Raw genomic sequence first — 18,780 nt, forward strand, 5'->3', positions numbered from 1 at the left:
AAAAAAAAAAAAGTTTCCTTTCAAAGTGAAGCTCTGAGAGGAAATTCAGAGTTATCGTCAAATTCTATTTGTTGTCTTGTTCTTTGCTTGGCCTGAGGTGCTCTGAGGGGTGTGCTGTGAAGCAGGATGAATGGGTTAGTGAGATATGCTGATTTGTTGCCAAGTCTCTTTTAAACTGATTGTTTTGAGCATGCAGAACAGATTAGAAAACTGCTTGGTGTGCATTGCATTTCTTTCATCGAAACACAGTGTCAGACTCCAATGCACTTCTTCAGCTGCATTTCGCTTACACCAGGTTTTATATCCTTCGTGTTTCTCCGCAACTTGTTACTCCTGACTGAAGAGTCAAATGACACATTAAATATCCTCTTTTATGTGAGTATGCATGGCACCTTAAGAAGAACGCGTGGGTTACATTGCCTCTGATAAGGGTTTTAGGTTCTGTCCAGGAAATGCCAAGAAAAGCTGTCTTCATTGAACTCATTTAGTTCTACAGCTCTCAATAGTGTCAAATAATTTATTTTAACATAGATCGATGCTTTGTCTATAAATATGTCTTTAAATATGCTGACATGTCACAGTACGCTAGATTTCTGTAAACACTTAATTTTAAATCAATGGGCGTAAAACAGATGAAGGATTGGGATAGGGGTACGACAGCAGCCGCGGTCAGACTAATGAGATGTATCAACACCTCGCTGAAACAGTTAGAAAATGAGATGTGTGAATTTAAAAACTCTAGCTCGCAGCACTTTGTAGCAGTAAACTATTGCTTTAGTGATGTGTCAGTGTTATCACTTCCCTCCTAATAATTAGCTTTGTCTCGCTGCAGTACCCACTATGCATTATGAACCTGCAATAGTAATCTACAGCACAGCAAAATGTGTAGCATGTAATGAGAAAAATAATGTGCAGTTATTCTCACATAGCGATGATAAAGAGGTTTTTAACCCATTCTCTGGGGTGTATTTTCCCCTGTGAGTTCTGCACTGTGGTAATTGAAGCATGTCTCCTGATCCTCATGTGGTTAATGTGTGTGTGCGCGTGTGTGTGTGTGTCAAGGTTTGTCCAGCGAGTGTTTGGCCCAGAGATCTGATGCTGTCTGAATACTAATTTGAAATTTTGTCTGACTGCGGCAGCTTGGAAACTGGGTGGGGACTAGAGGTTTAGTTAGGGACAAGTTCATCCCAAGGGTTACTGTGCAGAGTGGAGAGCACATCAGGTCCTTACCACCCACTAAGAATCAAGATTCAAAGTGGGGGAAGAGATTAAAACTGATTCAAATTTGATCTGGAAAGCTGGTGCAATTTGAGTTTCGTCGTTATTTAAACCACTGGGCAAAGAACAACGCTATACTTTGTTTTGATTTGTGATATAAGCTATTTCTGCACCAGTCTGCAAAGTCAACATGGCTTTGGTCCTGTAGATATTGGAGGATTCACTAAAATGTAGCTACTCATCAGCTCATCTGGTTCTGCAGACTCTGTTTCATGCAATATTTAATTAGTGAAAAGGTTGCACTGTAGCCCATATGCCCAACCTAAATCACTCTGGCTTTCTTTAAACATAAGCTGTATATAAAATAATACTTCATTGATTACTTGATAGACACAGTCACACTGTCTTGAAAGGCAGTAACAACTTGCGATTGCAGCACTTCACATTGCAGCTTTCTAAAAGTCAGTCGATTGGTCCAAACGTACAGTGCTTGTTTTCTTCAAGTTTGTTTCAAACTTGATAAGCTGTCAAAATACTAGTGCGGTGTACAGATTTGCACATACGCTGACATCTTTCCCATGGGATTTTGTCAGAACTCATTAAGTACAGTTAAACCTATATAGGAAAGAATGTCTCATCTATCTCCACAGCCATTTGCCAGTGTTGAAATGTGTATTATTGCCACTAGTTATTGTTGTATTTTTGTACAGGGTCCAGTTTTTTGTTTTTTGTGTTTTGTTTTTCTTTTCCCTGTCAGGCTTATGAGGCAGGTTGTGGCAGAGATAATTGTTGTCCCTTAGATGTGGAGGCAGGGAGGCTGACTATAAGCAGAGATCCTTATCCTATTGCTGTATTTCATTCTGACTCAAAAAAAAAATGGCTTTGGCAGAAGCACAGACATCTTTCTGTGTACCTCGCTCTCTCTCTCAAGCCTTGTTCACCAGAGATCAGATGATTAGCATCTCTTCCCCTTTTTCTCTCTCCTCCCTTTGAATGCCAACCTCAGGCGAGTCAGAGCCAGAAAAAGCCTCTTCATGCTTGCCGATGCTGCAATGGGATTGGCCGACTCACCACACATGGTACAAAGAATGCTCGGTTAACCACACATCCACAGTTTGGAATAGAAAATGAGGGATTCAAGCTGGTGGATGGTGCCACTTAGAAAGTGGAATTTTTGGTTTGTTTGTTGGTTTTATACAAGTAAAATGTTTTATACACAAGTTCATTGAAAACTTGTTAAGGCTTTGAGTTTTTATGTTTTTGCTAAAAACATTGTGCCAACAATCAAATGCATTCAGATGTAGCACCTTTAAAACTGAAAGTAATTTGTTGTGGAATAAATTGGATGGCAGCCTAAAACTGCGTTTCTGCCAATAACTAATATTCTGATGGACCTTTTGGATCCAGATATTCAAATGAAGCATTAATTCTATTTTGACAATGAAAAACCATCATTGCATCAAAATAATGTTAGAGTCTGCACAAAACTAGGTACCTCCACCAAGGAAGTGCCTAATATATGTGGATATTCTAAAAATGACATCATGTTATTATGACCTTATGTACATTACAATAACAGGTTGTAAATGTCACGGTCTGGCTGGCAGACCGTGGGGAGATGGGGAAATAGGACCCAAACGCCGGACTCTTCAGTGCAACAGTGTTTATTTACAAGGTGGTGAAGTAAACAACAATAAATCCCCAGTTTCCCAGACTCCCGTGTAGTGTCTTGTTCCCAAAAGTCCCCGTGTAGTGCTCTCTGTCCCAGTGTCCCTGCACTCCCCGTGCTCACTGCTCCTTCTCGTCCCACACTCCTCCTGAGGGGAAAACAATAGAGGCAGCCGTTAACACTTATCCCAGCAGGCATACACTCACACTTGACTTGTTTGAAGACTGACGTGTAGTCAAACGCAATAATCCCGCGTCGGTGGAAGCTCCATCGCTCATCTAAATAGCTCCCCCGACGAGCCCAGATGAGGAGCAGGTGTGCGGCCAGGACTTCGGGTGTGGCCAGCCCTCAAGTTAGACCACGCCCCCAGGGCTGAAGGTGCCTGTAACTTGGCCACAGCAGAAAGGCAAAACACACACACACACACATACCTGCCTACATACAGATGTGCATAGGGGCAGTGCAGACAACACACCAAATAATAATAATAATAACAACAATAACAATAATAGTCACAGTCCCCACTGCCCACGGACCCCGAGTCCCCAGAGCCGGGTCCGTGACAGTAAATGTCTAAGGTAAGGTAAGGTAAGGTAACTTTATTTATACCTAAAGGCAAGGTAAATTTGCTTTACAGAAAAATGACAGCATTTGACATCCCTTTAAAAACACACATACCTAGTAAATATATAAAACTCACTGTGACACATACTTTAATATTTCGAATCAAAAACAGTTCTTATTTAATTCAGTGACAGCAACGGGGACAAAGCTATTTTTATAACGCTTTGTCCTGCATCTTGGAAATAGAAACCTCCGTCCTGAGGGAAGAAGCTGAAATTCACCCCTTAGAGGATGGGAACCATTTTTAAGGATTGATAAAGCCATCCTCTGTACCTGCTTAGAGTACAGGGAGGCTAAACAAGACTGTGGCTCACCTATCAGACGACTGGACCATCTCACTATCTGATTTAGAGAGTTTTTCTCTGTGACAGAGGTCTGACCAAACCATGCCACCAAACAAAAGGATAAAACAGACTCAATAAAAGAACGATAAAACAAAGTTAAAATTTTTTGGTCAATGTGGAAATGAACAAGTTTCCTAAGGCAATAAAGGTGCTGGTGACCCTTTTTACAAACTGATTTGCAATTTTGATCAAAGTTCAGTTTTTCATTGATTATGGTCCCAAGATATTTATATGATTGTACTTGCTCTATTTTCTGACCTTTAATTAAAGTGACTCCGTGCCCATTTTGTTGTTTCCTAAAATCAACAACCATGTCTTTTGTTTTAGATATGTTCAGCTGGAGATAAGACTCCTCACACCACTGAACAAAGTCATCAATGACTGGACCGTGGTTAATTTCACCCTCTTTCAGTAAGCTGACAATAACAGAGTCATCTGCATATTTAATAATGACCCTGTTTTCATGTCTGCCCTGACACATGTTTGTATAGAGAGTGAATAATAAGGGCGATAGGACGCAGCCTTGAGGAGAACCTGTGGAGGAGAACACTGGGTCAGACAGAATCCCATTTATTCTCACTCTTTGTGACCTGTCAGTTAGAAAATCTAAAATCCAGCCCACCAGGTTTTTCCTGATTTCAAACTGTTCTAAAAGTCTTTTAATTAAAATATGGGGCTGTATTGTATTAAAAGCCGAAGAAAAATCAATGAAAAGAAGTCTTGCAAAAGTCCCTTTACTCTCTACATGTTTAAGAATTAGATTTAGTAAAGTCAAAAGTGCGTCCTCCACTCCTCTGTTGGGCCTGTATGCAAACTGCATTGGATCCAGCTGACCTTCAGTCTCTTTCATAATCACATTTCTGATGATTTTTTCAAAGACTTTCATGACAACTGAAGTGAGGGCAACAGGCCTGAAGTCGTTTAGAATTTTTGGACGACTAGATTTAGGGACAGGAACCACGACTGCTTCTTTCCAAAGAGAGGGCACATGTTGTGTTTGCAAGGATTTGTTAAAAATAACCTGAAATATAGGACTGAGTTCATCAGCACAAGATTTAATTAGGCGGCCACTAATATTATCAGGACCCTGGCTCTTATTCACATTGACTGTATGAAAGGCCTTTTTAACATCGCTGAGTTCAATGATAAAGTGCTGAGTATCTCTCAGTTTCTGTTTCAGTTCCAAAATATCCTCGCTAAAATCAGAAGAACTAAAACGAGCATAAAACATGTTTAAAGCATTTGCAAAATCTCTGTCTGAATTAAAACCATCTAAAATGACCTGACTGCTGCTCTGGGGATTTTGAAACCCTGCTATGGTTTTCATACAAGTCCAGGCAGACCCAAAATTTTTTGCAGCAAATTTGCTTTCAAGAAGGTTTTTGTAGCTCTGTTTTGCTTTCAAGATCTCGATTTTCATTTCCTTGGTGGCTGTCTGAAAATCGGTAACAGCCCCCTCTTTAAAGGCCTGTCTCTTTTTCCTTAAACAGGATTTGACACTTTTAGTGACCCATGGCTTATTGTTAGCGTAAATTTTAACGCGCTTACGGGGTATAATCATGTCTTTACAAAATACTGCATAAGAGCTAGTAACATCCACCAAAGCATCGAGATCATCTCCACAAGACTGAATAAAAACTTCCCAATCTGTACACTTAAAACATTCCTGCAAGGTAAGCACAGATTCTTCTGACCATATGTCAACATCCTTAGTCTTTGTCTTCTCTCGTTTTAAGACAGTTTTATAGATGGGCAGAAGATGCACACAGTTATGGTCAGAAGATCCCAGAGGAGGAAGCGGGAGGGATTTATAAGCATTCTTCACCGATCCGTAACAAAGGTCCAACATTTTATCCCGTCTGGTAGGACAGGATACATATTGATACAGATTGCCCAAAGTTGATTTAAGGGAGACATGGTTAAAGTCCCCCATTATAAAGTTTGGTGCATCAGGAGAAAGCGCCTGCAGCTTCTGCACTACGTCTGAAATGATGCTGCAAGTGGAGGCGGGGTGAGCCTTCGGGTGAATGTAAACTACGGTTATAAAAAGTTGTGGAAACTCACGAGGGAGATAAAAAGGGCGCAGTGACACAGATAAAAGTTCAACATCTGGTGTACAAATACATTCTCTAACAGTCACAGCGCTACAGTAACGTTTGTTCACATACAAGCATACTCCCCCTCCTTGAGATTTCCCTGTTACCCGTGCATCTCGATCCCGGCGGAAGGGAGCTCCAAAACCGTCGATTGAAAAATCGGCGTCCTGATCCAGCTCCGTCAGCCATGTCTCGGAAAAAGCCATTACACAGCTGTCCCTGAAGTCTTTCTGGAACCTGACGTTTCCCTGGAGTTCATCCAGTTTGTTCCTAAGAGACTGAACATTTCCAAGGATAACAGACGGCAGGGGAAACCGACTGACCTGTTGTCTCCTCATACGCAATTTAACACCTCCACGTCTCCCTCTTTTCCTCTTCCTCTTCTCACTCGTTCTGTTAGAGTCTTTATGTATAAAATCCGGTATACATGAGGTGAGGTCCTTACCATCATACGGTAAGTTAAGTTGTAACAGTTCGTCGTGGGAGTAAACAATCCTCAGCTGACTCACGGCCTCGCCCACCTCATTGGAAACGAGCCAGCACAATAGAAATCCAACCAAAATGAAGAAGAAAGAATCCATGACGTTCTCACTGTTGTGGAGCGTGTGTCACTTTGTAAGAAACTGTCACTTCTTTCAACCAAAACACACGGCAACAAATAAAACCGAAAAGAAATAATAAAAACTTAAAAACTTAGGATGCCAAGCTCTCACTCACTGCCGGTCGCTGCGTGCGCATGCTAACAATTTAAATTTATTGCTAACATTAAAATACATTTAATGGAACAATAAAATGAAAAAATATATATAACCTTTTAACCAAACTTCACATTTTCAACGTAGCATAACTAGCATATTGATGTACGTCTGGCCTGTACAGGCTCAGTCCTCATAATAAAAGCCACATTAACTGCACAATTTGTTAAGAATGCCCCTTGTGGTTTTAATCCACTGGGGCTTCAGTTTCTCAGATGATGGAAGCACTTGGGGATTTATGCTTTTGAACATTTGAACATTTTGTAAACCATTTACTTAGTTGATACCTTGAAAGAAAGATGTGTATTTTGCACATTTCTGTTACATTTGTTTTAAAAAGCATGGCAAACAGGACAAAAATAACATTCCATTATACCTGGAAATGTAACCAATACTTAAGGTATTCCCTGCCTCCTGATAAATAACACAGGATAGGAAGAGCACAACAAAATGGGCAATCCACAATAAAAACTCAAGCCTGTGGCCAAATTTACATACTAAAGGAGAATGGTAATGAGATAGCTACCTGAGATAATTACTACTCAAGGCGTCCGGCTCTTATACTTTACCACAGGGAACCGGTTTAACTCACTACAATTAAATGGGCACTCATTTGCTCCATTTGAGGCACCATTTATGCCATTTTATGCCCCACTGTGTCTTAATTGAGTGTTGACTTAAATATGAAAATTTTGAGCCAACAGACGTTTAAGGATGCAGATTTGGATATCTAATGGATGGATATTCTTCTATTTAAGATTATTAGAAAAAAAAATACAGTATTTTTTTTCTTCTTGATTTAATCACAATCACTTTCCAGTGGCGTTTTTATGGATGCACATTTGAACTAAGATTTACAGCTGTTTGTAAAACGGCTATTGACCTTATCAAAATTCTTCTTGTGTACTCCGCTCTTTAGCTCTCGTCAAATACCTTTTTTTGTGTGATTTCTACTGAGGATTATTCTTGCTGGCTAATTTTGAAAGGGATATTGTTTTTTAATACACCTGCCTAAGCTAATATGTATCCTGCCACTGCATAATATCTAATGTGGGGTCTGGCAGGGACTGGGTTATAGAACTTAACTTTTCTGACATCCACATATTCAGGCCTTTATTAATAAGTAATCAGGACAAATAAGAGTCAGCATGTATATTTAGTTTTACTGCAGTGTTGCCTAGAAATACTATTATTAACATCAATGACTTCTATAATATTCCTCTTCCTATTGGCGACTATGTAACTGCTCTGCTGACATCCAGCCTTTCTTCGGAGGCTGGAGAGATCTCTGACATGGCAACCAGTCAAACTTACTGCCATTATATTTCATCTCTGTCCTGCCTCAAACAAATAAATTAAACTGTAATATCTTGACTGCTGAGAAATTGCCTTGGGTTGTTATAAATGATGGCGGGTTGATAGTGTGTGATCGTTGAACTTGCTGTATTCTGCTTAACAGTGTGAGACTACATGTTAGAAATAAGAGATGCAGAGCTCTGCGAGATGCACATTGATGCCAGCATGTGAAGATTTATGATGTCCACTTCTATTAGCCTCAGAGTAATTGTTAAGACAGCAACGAACAGTCCATAGCTCTAATCCTCAAATCAAAGAGAAGTTGCACAGACCACCAGCCCTCAGATGTGATTTCCTTCACTCCAAAGCTTTTTTCATTTTTCCATCTTGTTGAAAGATCGCAGTATAGAGGCGACTATACTCCCTGTAATTTCTAATGAGCTAGGATTTGATCAGTATTCTTGAAAGACTTTTTTCATCAGTGGAAGCTTTACTGAAGCAAAGATAATGAATTTATGACAGATATTTTGATGTTTTTTGTTTTAATGTGAGGCTGAAGGTATGTTTAACTTTTAGTGAGGGCTAACGTGCAGCAGATTGTAAGAAAAAAAACAACTGCAGTGTCTTCGGGGCTTACAAGAGCAGGTAGAAGAAAATCCTAGAAAAACAAGGATACAGAGATGAAAGGTTCAAATAAAACAATGCATTTTAAGGAGAGGACGCTAGTCTGGAAGACTCTTGAATTTTTAGTGCATGCGGTGTGAAAACACATCCAATTTATACCCCCATCATTTGTGTCAAGTCCAGGTTGATCACACATCTATTCTGTTGATCCAACTCCATGTGTGTTTAAGCAACATCTAGCATTTGAGGAGGGGAAAAGAGTAATTTGATTATATTATGGGAGCAGCAGGGGTGTTTGCTAAGTTTGGATCAGACCATTGCTGTGGATGAGCCTCTGTGTCCTGAAGCTCCACAGCTTAGAGGGTGTGTTCATTACCAGCCACAGCTTATTACAAACAGCTGGTGCTGGTTACTACCCTGGGGCCAATCGCATACATTATTACACACCATCACACATTCACATCCATGCACCTTTACTCATATGACTTTAATTTGGGAACAACACTTCCCTGTTTTTTAAAACAATTGTTCCATTCTGTATAGTGTGTGGTATTATGAGTGAGCTCAGTCAGTGGTTTGTTGCTGCTCATTTTAAAGTGAAGCTTTAAACCCTGAGTGGGTTTGAAGTGGAATAACGGATTTGATGATATCCATTCCCGTAGTAAATAGAAGGAAATAAAATGAACTTTTCAACTTACCTTTTCTCATACTTGGACATGAATTTAATACCAAATGTAATTTTACTATGAAGTACTCCATTTAGGGTTAAGAGGTTCGCTTCTTTCAGCGTATTTCCCCAAATCTCAACCTTTAAATGTCAGTCCTGTTTTATTTTTCAGGCACACAAACAGGCAGACTTTCCTGTGTTTCCTCAAGGTCATGACACTACAACTGTGGGTCTGAGGAAGCGATGACAGACAGAGTTGGTGGCTAACAGTCCACTCCTGCCAACTGTAATCGACTGTGAGCACAGTCATCTCTACACAGCAGTACTGCGTAGAGATCAGGTTTTCTGAGAAGGAGGAGAGGGAAACATGAAGCCTAATTTAACAAAAGCATGAGGACAATGAGGACAATCAACACACAAACACACAATAGCAATTCACATCAGTTTCATTCAATTTTACTTTTTTTTTTTTTGCCTATCTCGTTTGGTTCTTTTGCCATCAGAATTATTGTCTAAAGGCGAAGAAAGATGCCCAATGGATTTACTTTACCAAATTGACCATCCCAGCCTTGCCGTAATGGTCTATTTGATTCACCTTTTATTGTTTATTTTATTTTTAATTTTCACTTGCTAGATACGGCACAGATTTGAATGAGGAAAAGAGAAGGGAGAAAGAAAGAGGGAAAGAAAAACGGCGGAGAAGAGGGACGGGGATAAAGGGCAAAAGACAAAAACCAAGAAAATAAGCAGACAAAAAAAAACATGTATCAATCACCTGGATCACCTGTTGAGAATGAAAAAAGAAAACAAGCAGAAGAAAACGAGAGCAATAGAATAAACAACATCACGATGATCTATGTGAATATAACTGTAAATACTAAATATTAAACGTTATTGTGCTAAGATCGACGGCGCACAGTGTGCTTTGAGGTAGGAGCCAAAAAGGGTGTAGTTTGTGTGTGTGAGCACCCGTGTGTACACCTGTGAGCATGAATGCGCTTGTTTTTAAAAGGTTCCTTCATGTAATGATCTGCTAGAGGGTGTGGGGAGCCACTGCCCCGTCCTCCAGGGCATGAAGCAGGTATGGAGGAGATCAAAACTCTAGACATCCAGAGGCCCCCAGAACACAAGAGACCAAGGAAGACCAACAGAGGGGCAGCCGCGCCACTGTCCCAGAAAGAGCTGAGGAGAGTCCCAGATGAGGGCTCACTCAGCAGCCGCGGAGCATAAGCCAGGGGGGGTAGCAGTGACGTGCCCGTGAGCTCCGCCGGCAGCCAGCTGCGCCAGAGTGACCGAGCCCCGGGCCGAGAGGCCGAGGGCACCCCACCCCCGAAGTGGCCCGAGCGAGCCCCAGGCTCCAGGCCCTGATAAGCAGCCACCAAGGAGTGAGCCGGTGTGTACCTGGACGCCCATCCCCGGACACAAAGAACCACCAACGCACCGATGTCTGAGGGCGTCTGCCACTGGCAGGGGAAGTGGTGGGGGGAGATAGGCCTCCAAACCTTAGAGGGCCTGAGATGTCCCCAGAGAGGTGGCGTCTGATACCTGACCTGACATATAGACACAGAAATACAAGCACACACATATACAAACATCCATTTCCTCCCTCATGCTCTCATATGCAATTACTCAACACTCACCCAACGTGGAGACAGACATAAAGAGACGCTGTACACACGATCACACTCCCCAAGCGTACTCTAAGCCCCGGGTCTAGGTACCCTTGCCCCTGGAGGGGGAAACTGCACCCAGAACCAGGTGATGTTACCCTTTTCCCTGCGGTGGGGAGAAGCAGATCGCCCCGACTCCGCAGCAGCAGGGAGGCCCCACATTCCAGACCCCAGTCGGACGGCCAACTTCTCCTACTAGCCCCGCTGAAGGGGGTTTGAAGACTCCAAACCTCCCTCCGCCCACTCATATGTAGTGTTGATACATGTGATACAGAAGACAATAGACGCCCAGGCTGAGATCTTCCTCCACCTCTCCTGTATCTCCCCCTCCTGCAGAGTGAGTTCCTGAAGAGAGGAAAGCTCCTGCAAGATGTAACAACCTCCCCCACCAGTTGAAGAGCCCCCCAGGTGGCTCGATGCACCGGCCGACTTATCATTTATCAAATAGGTGAAACCTTCGTGTCAGTAAAACAGACTATGGTGGTAGTCTTTTGGCTTTAGGTAATCCTCATTTTATTTTCATTTAACTAACTGCAGCCAACCCCATGTGGTCTCGCTCTTGCTCCTCATCGCTGTGTAGTGTCATATTGTTTCATATGTAAGCGTGGCATCAACACACCCCTTTCTCCCCCACTTGCCGTGTGACGTCTTCAGAGGCCCCACAGATCCCCATACATCCCAGCCACTGTGTATCTGTTAACGGTAACTGCTCTGAGGTTTTCAGGCTCCGGTCAGCAGCAAGCCACAGCCGACCTAATCGATAGGGAACCCAATAGGAGGAATGAGTCTCATGAATCAACCTGTCTGGATATAAACCAATACACATGCACACTTATAGCAGGGTACATGCAGTAGACACTGAGCTACACATATATATACACATGTGAAAGGCACGTATACTGTACACATGAAAGAAAAATTATTGTTGCTTATTAAAGTCTTAGTGGTCTACTTTTAATTGTTTAGAATAATTTCATTAGGTTAGTACTGTGCATTTAGTGCACTAAATAAAGCACCTCATTTTCTCCACTGCTTCAACAAAACCCTGAATTTCAATTAAGGTGAAGTCACATTGCTTTTGTTTTTCTTGTTTGTTTTTTTTTTGGGGGGGGGGGGGTTGCTTTTCATGGCCTTGTCTAAGCATTTTTAGTGCAAACAAGCTTCTACATGAGTTCATGGTTAAAGACTGGAGTGGAATTCAGGATCATCCATGCATAAACATATATGTATGTTTCTGCCTTCATGTACATGCAGTTTTTACTGGGAATCCAAGTGTGACTGAGGCTGCAGTTTCTTAAAATCTTATTATCTGTAAACACATCAAATTCTGTGTTTATCAAAGCACACCATTCACATCACTGATTCTCTGGTATAATCTGTAGAGTCAGTGCAGTCTGTCTTGCTGTAGTTTTATGGAGTACGCATATACACTTAAATTTTGGGATATTTGAGATGTTGCTTTCGACTTTAAGTCCATTTCAAACTGAGTTCATTTAAAAGTACTTGGCAACTAGCAATGTAGGTTGATGTGGGATGTCAGTACAGAGGACTTTCAGTGACTTCCAAGGAAAGAAGTTGAACAGTTTACTTTGAAACTGTAGTAGAAAGTTTCCATTTTATGTACTGCACAACTCATCTCTATTACCCTGCATGATAAGACACAGAAGATTTTAAATATCTATATTCCACCATCTCAGCAGCCAGGTTTGTTATATTCCACCTCATAAAGCTACAGAAAAGAACTCCACAGCCACCGGTACAAGAGCCAGGAGTCTAGTTGGTGGTGGGACTGAGGCTGCTGCAGTGCTGCTCTGCAGTTTTATGATGGACTAGCTAGCATTGATAGCACCCTGGTCCCCGCTTGTGATCTCACACGGAGTGTGAATGTTTGCTGTGTGGATGTTTGGATGCGAGTGGATGGCAAAGGATTTCATCACATCTGCTCTTTTCTCTGCATTGACCTGTCTATATCTCTCTTGATGGTTGACAACAGGATGTTTTCCAGTGAAAGTTCATAAACCTGTGAAGGGGACAGGGCCACAACAGTGGAAAATTTACTCATTCCTCAGTTGTTGCATTTTTCTACTCTAAAATAGACTTTAATTATGAGCAAGAAACCTGGAAATATGAGGTCGGTCGTTTCTTAATTTCTGCATCCATTTTTTTAAGTGAAGCTGAATAAAGTTTCTTACTGAAAAAGCTTCCTACCATATGTAGCAAGCTGTTTCAGTAAGAAATGTACAATCTGACAAGTGATGGTAGCTACTAAGATTATCTAAAACCTACATAAACAACTAGAAGCTGTGGAGTCAATTAAAATTAAATAAAGTGTTGTTCAAACTTTTTAAAACTAGATGCTGTATTTGTAAGCTCACTTTAGATTTAGATTACTTGCAAAATCACCCAAGTCTTATAGCAAATATAACACTGATACGAATTTTAGCAATGGCTTTGGAATTCATCTAGACTCTTTTAACCTCAGAAAATGGAGAAACTGATGAAACAGAGCCCAATTATTTTTGTTTCTTTTACAAGGCTAACTTTAAACAATTATTAGAAAGAATCTGTGCTTAGTACTATATAGTAAAGTGTCCTGTAAACTGGTACTTGCAGGTGATAAATGGGGAGGCCGAGTAGACTCACAGTGTTATCAGTGCTACTAAGGCCTGCAAACTAGGAAGAACACAATATTTTCTCAGGGGTAAGACAAAGCCAGGCCATGAGGCTAACATTGATCTATCGTTGTACAGTCAGATTCATGCTGTAAGGGCCTCGGTAAACAATGTTAGAACAATGTTAGAACAAGAGAGCCAGTTTATGTTCATGAAGACTGGTAGGAACTGTAATTTATGTCTCTGTCTATGCACTAAGTGTCCTCATACAGTTTGATAAGAATCACTCAGACAAAATTTTATATAGTTCATTGAGTGTAATATTACGTAAATACTGCTCTGCAGCCGAGATGATTGAGTTTTTACTAGAACCGTGTGTGTGTGTGTGTGTGTGTGTGTGTGTGTGTGTGTGTGCATGCGTGTGTGTGTGTGTGTGATTGATAGATGTGCTTGTAAAAGAAAAAAAGAGACATGTGGCTGTGAAAACGACCAACCAATTAAATCCAATCTGCTCCAGAGGACAGATGACATCATAAACATGCATCATCCTGCCAGTGTGTACACAATACACATACACAGTGTAATATGTGTAATCTCTCTCTCTCTCTCTCTCTCTCTCTATATATATATATATATATATATATATATATATATATATATATATATATATATATATATATATCTTAATAAATGCACACTAATAAGCATTAGTAAGGTATTACAGATATTACATTTACAACCCATTACTCCTCCTCGGTATGTCATTTATAAATTAATATAGATGGTTTATTCTTGCATGTTACAAAAGCTCATGTGTAGCATGCTTAATAATAGTATTTTCACGCATTATAAAGTATGGATTCATTATTATAAAAACAAAAGTATTACATTAATTACAAAAAAGGTATTCATGATCATTAATGAGTCATCATGTCATTTAAACAGTTTTAGTAAATAACAACAATTTAGAATGTATCCACATTTATACAGATACACATTATGAAATGAACTGTTTGTCTGGGAGTGTGCTATTACAGGATTTATAAAAACTTATTTCATGTTGTACTTCATGGCTAGTTAAGTATTTTCTATGATCTCAAGTTTGGACGATCTGTATTTATAAATCAAACTGGAAGGTCAACAGCAAGAACCTTGAGCCTTTGTTCAAGATCTTCAATTTAAAAAAAAAAAACAGGCAAAGCACAAAGTGGCACAGAACATACAAATATTTATTGCAAGATGCAAAAATATCTCATATCTCAACATTTGCAGAACACTGAAATGTAAGTAGGACAGACTAGGACAGAAAGAGACATGCTGAGCAGCTACTCTAACTTATATATATATTGAAACTTTTTCATTTAAAACATGAATAAGGTCATCACAAAGCAAAGGAAATATTTCTCAGAGCTTCACACACAAGTGTAAACACCACAAATTATCAATCATATTAAACTGTGTGAAAAATGTCTCTAGGATGTTTAAGTACTTGGGATTTCTTTAATCACTGTCCACTCTGGTTCATGTCCAAAGCACTCCTGAATATCAAGTTGGGTCAAGTTTTCTGAAAGTCTTGTAAATACCATAACTTGAGAAGCAGATGATGTAGAATTTTGAAATTCATACCACAGATGCATCTACTGGGAGGCTGAGGGCTGCCAGGTTTTTTTTTGTATTTTTATAAATTGTGCTATGTTTGAAAAACAGAATTCACTTTTTAAAACTGTCTTTATAAGTCAGGTTTATTTCTCTTTATGTGCAGGTAGCATCCCACACTGCACTGCAATTTTAGGACAGTGGATAGAATACTTAAAAGCTGAGCTTTGCCAGCCTTCCATGTTTATTTCATAAACTTTGATTCTCTTTTCTGCCATTTTATCCAGCACCGATGTAAAGTCACAGCAAAGATGTTTGGCTAGATGTAGAGTTTTGCACACACACACACCTTCACCACCACAATCTGTGTGTCTGGGATAATTGTGTTCTCTCAATGAAAGAAATTGACAGAAGGTGAAGGAGAATTATAATTAGTGTGCAAAAAGTTCTCAGTGACAGCATCTTAAAGTAGACATGCACACACACACTATATTGCCTCTATATTTATCCAATTACTTCCTACTTCTCACCAGTTATTTTTTCTTTCACATGCAACCCACTTAGCACTAGCTCTCGGAGAGCGAGACCATCAACCAGACTAGAAACACATTTGGCACCTCCAAGGTGGGAGTGACAGAGTTGGAAACAGAATGTCAATAGCTTCAGGTGTAGGTAAAACTCTGCCTCCAGCTAAGTATTTCCCTAAAATGAATGAAATGCCTTTAATTGTAATTGGGGTTGCACTCCTACCTTAACACGGCTCATCGCTAAGGGTGAATGCAGGTGCATTGTGTGTAGTGGTGCTCGAAGAAAGGCCATTGGTGACAGTGGCAGGACAGAGTCCAATATAAATTAATGGTAAGCAACTCTATCCCTAACAGTGGTGGCTAGCACCTTATTTTTTCCATCACCAGTCAAAGAAACAAACATGAATGGCTTAAAATGAGAATCTACCTCAGTATCAGGATTCTTGTCAGGCTCAAAGAGCATTTCAGATGGAGATGCAGTTTTAATAAGGCCTGTTTCTTTTTCTTTTTTTTGCTTTGCTTTTTCTTTGGATTGCTGTACAAACAGCAATTAAATGCCCCAGCTCATGGCAATAAAAAACAGTCACGGTTTCTGCTGACCTCGTGCACTTTTTTCCAACCCAGTTATGTTGATTTTATTTTCCTTTCCTGAACTACTTTCATGTCCAGACAAACAGAGGCAGAGAACATGGTATTATGGGTTAAAGTAAACAGATCTGCTTCTCTGATGAATGATGTCACCTTTTGCTCATTTAGGCGGATAACTACCTGCTTTGGGAAATATTTATTAAACTCTTCAAGCAAAATAAGCTCTCAGGGTTTTGACTTTATCGGCCTGACATCAAATGTTTACCAAACCACAAATATCTGGTTTGGAGATTTCCCACAATTCTTAAATGTGTGCTGATAAGCCTCAGGGACAAGTTCATAAGTGTGCACCACAGTTTTCTTCACAATTTCACAGTTGAAACTGTCTTTTACTGACAAGCTTGTACATACTTCCTCACATTTGCCCTCACAGTTTAGTGAACCTGCTGTGCACTCAGAAGCACAGAAATATAAATCAGCTTCAGTTTCAGGAAATAGTGGAACTAATTATAGGTGCTGCATGTTATCAGAGCCCATAGCAGTAGTGGTCTGTGCACATGGAAGAACAGAAGCAGGTGTAAATGTGGCATATGGAGATTTGTAGCTTAGTGTGCTCCTCCACCTTCTTGCAGTGGTTCTTGATAGATCACCGCCTTCTGAGGGTCCAAGACTTTGCCGGACCCAACACCACCGATCACCTCAGCAACCTCAGACACTTTCATATCTGCTACGCCTCTGGTGTAGCCTCGGCCATGGCTTCCCTCAGGCGACTCTACAGGAAGCATGTTTTTTAACCAGCTTTGCACACAGAAGAGACTTCAGCTCTGTTTCAGAGGCACTGTAGGGAATCTGAATATCATCAAAATTGCCTACATTAAGCACATCTACATTTTAGCAATTCTCTATTTTCTCCCAAGAAGGGGAGGTCACAAAACTATCCAAAGGAAAAAAAAAAACAGCCAACCAAACACAAAGTACTTACTAAATGACCATGAAGCAAGAAATCTGAGTGCAGCCCATCTAGGGGGCCAGGACACAACATGGAAACGGCAGCTATTTCCTCAAGCACCAATGGAAAACTATTGAAGCACAATGTTCTATTTATTGTTTAGTAGATCCAATAACAAAGAAGAACAAAATATCATCAGGATGAGCTAAAGCCAAACAACGAACAAACAGAACCATTCACCAAGACAAACTCAGATGACCTACCCGAAAAAAACAAAGTACAAAAAAAAGGGGTTTACCTCAGGAGGAAATAATTACAACAAAAAAAGGACAGCCCCCGCTCTATTTGTTCCTTCTCTACTTCTAGACATAAAACATCTACAAATTACAGCGATCACTGATGTGGCTGGCTGGGTGAAAGGGGAAGCAAATGATCCTCTGTAGATGGCAGCCATCTACATGTGATGTGAATGACATAGTAAACATAAACATAATAAATTAAAATGTGCTTGTGGTTTTTCACAGACAGCTAAACACCAGCAACACCTCATATCACTGGCTGTGAGAGTTTCTCTTGTGTAAATCTACAGACTTAAATAATCAGGATACAACTTAATTTTGTGCATTAAGGATGGAGATCTACCTTTAAGACATAATCTATATTTTCAAGGAATCACTGCAGTGACATATTTATTAGTACCAATCGATGCTATGAGACAGCACAGGTGGTGTGTTTGTGTGTGGCTCAAGTGTGTGAGAGCTGAATGGTACTGAAGCCTTGGCCTTGAATACATATAACACCCAATGAAACCCCAGCGCAGCACTGAGGAGTTTGAATTAAAGTGGATTTAAGGGAGACGGGAGTTGGAAGAGAGTAAGGGTTTATAAGTCTGATTGCCTTGCCCACAACTCATAATGAGACGCATTACAGGGCTGATGTTGTAAGATTAGAGTGACTTAAGAGACACGAGCTGTCTTATAGATTAGAATAGAGCTAGAGAGAAAATGGGAGGGGGGGAGTGGCATGGAGGGAGAAAAGGAAGGATTGGCCAGTGATGTAAGGAAGAGGCAGAGACAGAAGTGGAGAAATGTAAATGAAGGAAAGAAGGGAGCCAACAATGTTTTGCAGATGTTGACATGTGGGGGAGGAAAGGCATTGAGAGTGGACAATGAAACAGGCAATTTATGAAAACTGCAGAGAAGCTCTCACTTATTAAAACACTGACAGCCAGTGACAAATATATAGCTCGATATAGTCCATCTCCACCTTGACTGGAATTCAAAACAGGCCGGGATGTCGTGTAGAACTTAGACAGGTGTTTATGTTGTCTTACAAAACTGCCAGTGGTCCAGAGAAACCGTCCAGCCATTTCCTGCAGCCCGCTTGTCTGATTTGATAGGCTCTCATATTTGGACGGTGATCAAAAGGTGAAATTCTGATTCAACTCTTAAAAAAATCAATAAATAAAAAGTGTGAAGTAAAACAAAAACAAATAAATCAACCAATCAATAACAAAGTGACATGAAAGTTTCACATGTTCATGCC

The 18,780-nt window shown here is 40.4% G+C and overlaps 1 protein-coding gene across 6 annotated transcripts in view; it reads left to right on the forward strand.

Moving 5' to 3' along the window:
- The window catches only part of nrxn2b (neurexin 2b), a 719,066-nt gene that overhangs the window by 243,690 nt on the left and 456,596 nt on the right, over positions 1-18,780 (forward strand). The window lies entirely within an intron of this gene.

The sequence above is a fragment of the Aulonocara sp. 'chitande type north' Nkhata Bay genome, linkage group LG3, assembly GCF_057382095.1.
Source record: "Aulonocara sp. 'chitande type north' Nkhata Bay isolate Kocher_YH1m ecotype deep benthic linkage group LG3, A_spYH_male_GT1.1, whole genome shotgun sequence".
Classification (NCBI taxonomy): Eukaryota; Metazoa; Chordata; class Actinopteri; order Cichliformes; family Cichlidae; genus Aulonocara; species Aulonocara sp. 'chitande type north' Nkhata Bay.